This window comes from Salmo salar, chromosome ssa20 (genome assembly GCF_905237065.1).
Source record: "Salmo salar chromosome ssa20, Ssal_v3.1, whole genome shotgun sequence".
Taxonomy (NCBI): Eukaryota; Metazoa; Chordata; class Actinopteri; order Salmoniformes; family Salmonidae; genus Salmo; species Salmo salar.
In genome coordinates, this window is record NC_059461.1 from 18,092,179 (window position 1) to 18,098,912 (window position 6,734).

Below are 6,734 nucleotides of genomic sequence, written 5' to 3' on the forward strand. Positions count from 1 at the left end.
ACAAGTTGTCAATTTAGTCATTGTCTTTTGTTTGGAGCGCTCCTGTCAATCTTGAGTAAAGACACGCACCTGATTTCGCATATAAATAGGCCTATAGGATACCTGGCGTGCGCGTAAATGTAGGCATATAAATGTGCCCATTTGGGGACCTGATAGTATTTCTGATTGGCTTAACGCACCACCACTAATGACCTGTGGAGCTTCTCAAAGTAATGTTTTCTTCACCTCAAAACAGCAAGCAAACTAAGTCTGTTTTTACATCCATTGAGAATGACAATAATTCCTCAATGTAGGCTATTTGAAAAATCTTTACAGCTCTTTCGATAACCACTCAGCTGAAAGGGGGAAAAAATGACAGTGGAAACATAAAATAGGCCTACCTGATTACTACTCATCCCTTGCGCAAATAGCCTACAGCTGTGTGTCTGTCAGGAGCTCACTGGTGCAGGAAACTCTGAGGGCCCAGAATATTTGATACAATGTTGCAAGGAGCTTCTGGCCAGTCCCAAGTTAATAGTTGATACAATGTTTCAAGTTTGTTGCAGACACGCCATGCATAGTCAATGTGATTTATAGGATATTTATTTTTAACAGGATATTTTCTGCCTGCAGGCTGCAATGTTTTTATTTGTTGACTTTATAGGCTATTTTTACATAGTTGGCTATGGCAATAGAAGTTAGTATTTATGCTAGCATCATTTTCATTTAGATTTGGATATAATTTTGGTTAACCACATCAATGATTTTGAGATATGAAGACGTCATTATAAATTAGACTGTTCCATGAAAATGTGCATATGAAAACCATAACTGGCATGCAGATCGGTAGGAATGGTAAAAGGAGGAGGATGGTCGGAATAGCTTATCTTGATATCTGGCTCCATCGAGCCATTTGTTTCTTATTTCATCAAACAGTGAGCTTACAGCATCAGACAAGCTCAATGCATATATTGGTGATTTTATTCAGACTCATAGGTTGTGTCTATATATGGGAAAATACACTTTTCACATCGAAAAAAAACAGGTCGAACAAGACAGTTTTTAGTTGGGGACAGCCCTACTAGTCACACAAATAGTTTATTACAAGGCTCTTGTCTCATCCTTGTCTGAATTATACACCAATTAATCTAGCTGAAAACGCAACCACCATACAGTGCATTCAGAAAGTATTCAGACCCCTTGACATTTTCCACATTTTGTTACGTTACAGCCTTACTCTAAAATGTATTAAATCCCCCCCCTCATCAATCCACACACAATACCCCATAATGACAAAGCAAAAACAGGTTTTTAGATTTTTGGGAAAATGTATAAAAAATAAAAACTGAAATATGACATTTACATAAGTATCCAGACCCTTTACTCAGTACTTTATTGAAGCACCACTGGCAGCGATTACAGCCTCAAGTCTTCTTGGGTATGTGGCTACAAGCTTGGCACACCTGTATTTGGGGAGTTTCTCCCATTCTTCTCTGCAGATCCACTCAAGCTCTGTCAGGTTGGATGGGGAGCGTCGCTGCACAGCTATTTTCAGGTCTCTCCAGAGATGTTAGATTGGGTTCAAGTCCGGACCCTGGCTGGGTCACTCAAGGACAATTCAGAGACTTGTCACGAAGCCACTCCTGTGTTGTCTTGACTGTGTGCTTAGGATTGTTGTCCTGTTGGAAGGTGAACATTCGCCCCAGTCTGAGGTCCTGAGCTCGTTTTCATAAAAAATCTCTCTGTACTTTGCTCCGTTAATCTTTCCCTTGATCCTGACTAGTCTCGCAGTCCCTGCCGCTGAAAAACATCCCCACAGCACGATGCTGCCACCATCATGCTTCACTGTAGGGATGGTGCCAGGTTCCCTCCAGAAGTGACGCTTGGCTTTCAGGCCAAAGAGTTCAATCTTGGTTTCATCAGACCAGAGAATCTTGTTTCTCATGGTCTGAGAGTCTTTAGGCGCCTTTTGTCAAACTCCAAGCGGGGTGTCGTGCCTTTCACTGAGGAGTGGCTTCAGTCTGGCCACTCTACCACAAAGGCCTGATTGGTGGGGTGCTGCAGAGATGGTTGTCCTTCTGGAAGGTTCTACCATCTCCACATAGGAGCTCTGGAGCTCTGCCAGAGTGACCATCGGGTTCTTGGTCACTCCCTGACCAAGGCCGTTCTGGGGACCACTGTGGCCTCTGTGTTCTCGGGGACCTTCAATGCAGCATAAATTTTTTGGTGCCCTTCCCCAGATCTGTGCCTCAACACAATCCTGTCTCGGAGTGCTACAGACAATTCCTTCGACCTCATGGCTTGGTTTTTGCTCTGACATGCACTGTCTACTGTGGGACCTTATATAGACAGGTGTGTCCCTTTCCAAGTCATGGCCAATCAATTGAATTTACCACCGGTGAACTCCAATCAAGTTGTAGGTACATCTCAAGGATGATCAATGGAAACAGGATGCACCTGTCCTCAATTTCGAGTCTCATAGCAAAGGGTCTGAATACTTATGTAAATAAGGTGTTTTTGTATTTTTTATACATTTACAATAAAAAATTAAAAAAACTGTTTTTAGATTGTCATTATGGGGTATTGTGTGTAGATTGATGAGAATTTATTTTATTTTATACATTTTAAAGTAAGGCTGTAACGTAACAAAATGTGGAAAAAGTCAAAGGGTCTGAATACTTTACGATCGCACTGTATATACATCTCAATGGAGTTGAGTTACGATGAATGTTGTCGGAGTGTACTTCTGACTACACCGAATCACTATCAGTCGATACTTGTAAAAATGTCTATTATTTAATGCTTATCTGGTCCGTATGTTTGTCCTGTGTAACTGCAAGCATTTCTTTGGATGCTTCAATCCATTATTTTTTATTTAAAAAAAGATGGATTCCAACTCCCACTGATAACTCTATAACAATCAAGACAAGCACAGGTACACAGTAAGATTATAAATTGTTTATATTTCTAAAAGTATCTAGTGGTAGTGGATGTTTGAAGTCGCTAACTTCATACTTGATTGGATAACAGTGGATTATGCGAAGCAATTCAAAAATGAAGTTTTTTACAAAAACGACGGATTGCCGCACCCAAAGAAAAGCTCACAGTTACACAGGACAAACATAGGTACACAGTTAAAAATGAAACAATTGTTATTTTTACAAGTATTGACTGACAGTGAGTTGATGTAGTCGGGGTACACCACCCCGACACCCATCGCAACGCAACTCCATTGAGATGTATATATGGTGGAGTTGATTTCTCTCAGCTACAATTCACCAAGATGCTGATTCCCAAATTACTAATACCAAGAAACATAAGCCTACACCAATATTGTAATGCGTCTGTGTGTAGCTGGTGAGATGAGTCAGGCGCAGGGCAGCAGATATGAGTAATGAAAGCAATTTTACTCAATAATATAACAATACGTATAAACACGTCGTATAAATACAAGGCAACAAATACGGACCGCAATACAATAAACAATTACTCACAAACAAACATGGGGGGGGAACAGAGGGTTAAATAATGAACAAGTAATTGGGGAATTGAAACCAGGTGTGTAAGACAAAGACAAAACAAATGGAAAATGAAAAGTGGATCGGCGATGGCTAGAAGGCCGATGATGTCGACCGCCGGTCTTGTTGCGCTGCATGTCCAGACACAGCTGGGACAGCTCCTCCTCCAGCTGACACAGAGTGGCTTGCAGACTGTCCATCTCCAGAGCATATTTATGGCTGCTCTCTCCCAGGTTCCCCTCCAACACATCCACCTGCATGGGGACAGACAGGACAGGCCACGGCAGCCAAGTTAGCCTTCTGTGTTTAGCTAGAAATTGAAGTCGTCACTAACCTATGATGCTAGTGTTATACTCAGAAATGGTAGCAATGTGATCGTTGCTTACTACTACACCACTCATCACTCGAATGCTAATGTTGTACACAGACATGGCTGCCAAATTGTTGTGGCTTGTTAAACACCTAGCTCATGCACTGACACAGCAATCAGGTAACTGTAGTAAACACCTGGCTCACCACTGTTCAAACTAACATGTTAATATTATGCACACACAGCCAGAAGAGGCCTGTTCAACCTAACACGTTAATATCAAAATCAAATCAAACAGGTGTAGACCTTCCTGTGAAATGCTTACTTACAAGCCCTTAACCAACAATGCAGTTCAAACCAACAACAAAAAAAGAAAAACAGATTCCTCTACAGACATGGCTGGATGGCTGGAATCCATGCAACACTGGAAAAGTTGTGTGAGGAGGTAGCAGGGCTGGGGGGGAGTTTGGAGTTCAGCCAGAGTGAAATTCTCATGCTCCAAAGAGAAAACAAGACACTCACAGCCAAGGTAAAAATCCACGATTACAACATGGGAATCAGGGATCATGGGAATCAGGGAAAACAGGGTGATGAAGGAGTCGCTACTAGACATACAAAGTCGTAGCATGCGTGATAATCATTTTTTTTCTGGGATTCCTGAGGACGCATCCAATAATCCAGAGGGCGCGATCAGAGAATTCATGCAATCCACCTTGAAACTTCCTATGGAGACTGTAAACAAGATGGCTTTCGACAGAGTACACAAACTTGGAGCTCGGAGCGACAAGACCAATGGTCCCCGACGGATCATTACAAAATTTTAACACTACCAACAAAAGGAGCTGATCAAAAGCAGGGGAAGGGAGCTTAACTTCATCGGGGTAGGGGGCAGTATTTTGACGTCCGGATGAAGAAGGTGCCCAGAGTAAACTGCCTGCTACTCAGTCCCAGAAGCGAAAATATGCATATTATTAGTAGATTTGGATAGAAAACACTCTGAAGTTTCTAAAACTGTTTGAATGATGTCTGTGAGTATAACAGAACTCATATGGCAGGCAAAACCCTGAGAAAGAATCCAACCAGGAAGTGTGGAAATCTGAGGTTTGTAGTTTTTCAAGTGATTCCCTATCCAGTATACAGTGTCAATGGGGTCATTTTGCACTTCCTAAGGCTTCCACTAGATGTCAACAGTCTTTAGAACGTTGTTTCATGCTTCTACTGTGAATGGGAAGAGAATAAGATCCATTGGAATCAGATGACTGAGAAAATGACATGAGCTCAGTGGCGCGTGCTTCCGTGAGAGTTAGCTGTGTTCCTTTTCTTTTTTGAAGACAAAGGAATCGTCCGTTTGGAATATTATGGAAGATTTATGATAAAAACATCCTAAAGATTGATTCTATACATCATTTGACATGTTTCTACGAACTGTAATATAACTTTTTTGACTATTCGTCTGAACTAACTGCGCGAGCACAGTGGATTTGAATTACTCGACTGAACGCGCAAACAAAAAGGGGGTATTTGGACATAAAGGATGGACTTTATCGAAACCAATGAACATTTATTGTGGAACTGGGTTTCCTGGGAGTGCATTCCGATGAAGATCATCAAAGGTAAGTGAATATTTATAATGCTATTTCTGAGTTTTGTTGACTCCACAAAATGGCGGGTTTGGTTTTGTGACTGAGCGCCGTACTCAGATTATTTCAAAGTGTGCTTTCGCTGTAAAGCTTTTTTGAAATCTGACACAGCGGTTGCATTAAGGAGAAGTGTATCTATAATTCTTTGAATAAGAGTTTAATATTTTATCAACGTTTATGATGAGTATTACTGTAAATTGATGTGCTCTTTCACCGGAAGTTTTGGGAGGCAAAACATTTCTGAACATTACACGCCAATGTAAAATGGGGTTTTTGGATATAAATATGAACTTTATCGAGCAAAACATACATGTATTGTGTAACATGAAGTCCTATGAGTGCCATCTGATGAAGATCATCAAAGGTCAGTGATTCATTTTAGCTGTATTTCTGGTTTTTGTGACGCCTCTCCTTGCTTGGAAAATGGCTGTGTGGTTTTTCTTGTCTCGGCGCTGTCCTAACATAATCTAATGTTATGCTTTCGCCGTAAAGCCTTTTTGAAATCGGACAATGTGGTTGGATTAAACTCCCTGGGCAAGGTGGGACGTCAACAGCCAGTGGAATCGCGTGGCGCGGAATACAAATACCTCATAAATGTTATAACTTCAATTTCTCAAACATATGACTATTTTACACCATTTTAAAGACAAGACTCTCGTTAATCTAACCACACTGTCCGATTTCAAAAAGGCTTTACAGCGAAAGCAAAACATTAGATTATGTCAGGAGAGTACCCTGCCAAAAATAATCACACAAGACATTTTCAAAGCAAGCCTATATGTCAGAAAAACCAAAACCACAGCTAAATGCAGCACTAACCTTTGATGATCTTCATCAGATGACACTCCTAGGACATTATGTTATACAATACATGCATGTTTTGTTCAATCAAGCTCATATTTATAGCAAAAACCAGCTTTTTACATTAGCATGTGATGATCAGAACTAGCATACCCACTGCAAACTTCCGGTGAATTTACTTAATTACTCACGATTAACGTTCACAAAATACATAACAATTATTTTAAGAATTATAGATACAGAACTCCTCTATGCAATCAGATTTTAAAATAGCTTTTCGGCGAAAGCACATTTGGAATATTCTGAGTAGATAGCCCGGCCATCACGGCTAGCTAATTTGACACCCACCAAGTTTGGCCCTCACCAAACTCAGATTTACTATAAGAAAAATTGGATTACCTTTGCTGTTCTTCGTCAGAATGCACTCCCAGGACTTCTACTTCAACAACAAATTATGTTTTGGTTCAAAATAATCCATAATTATAT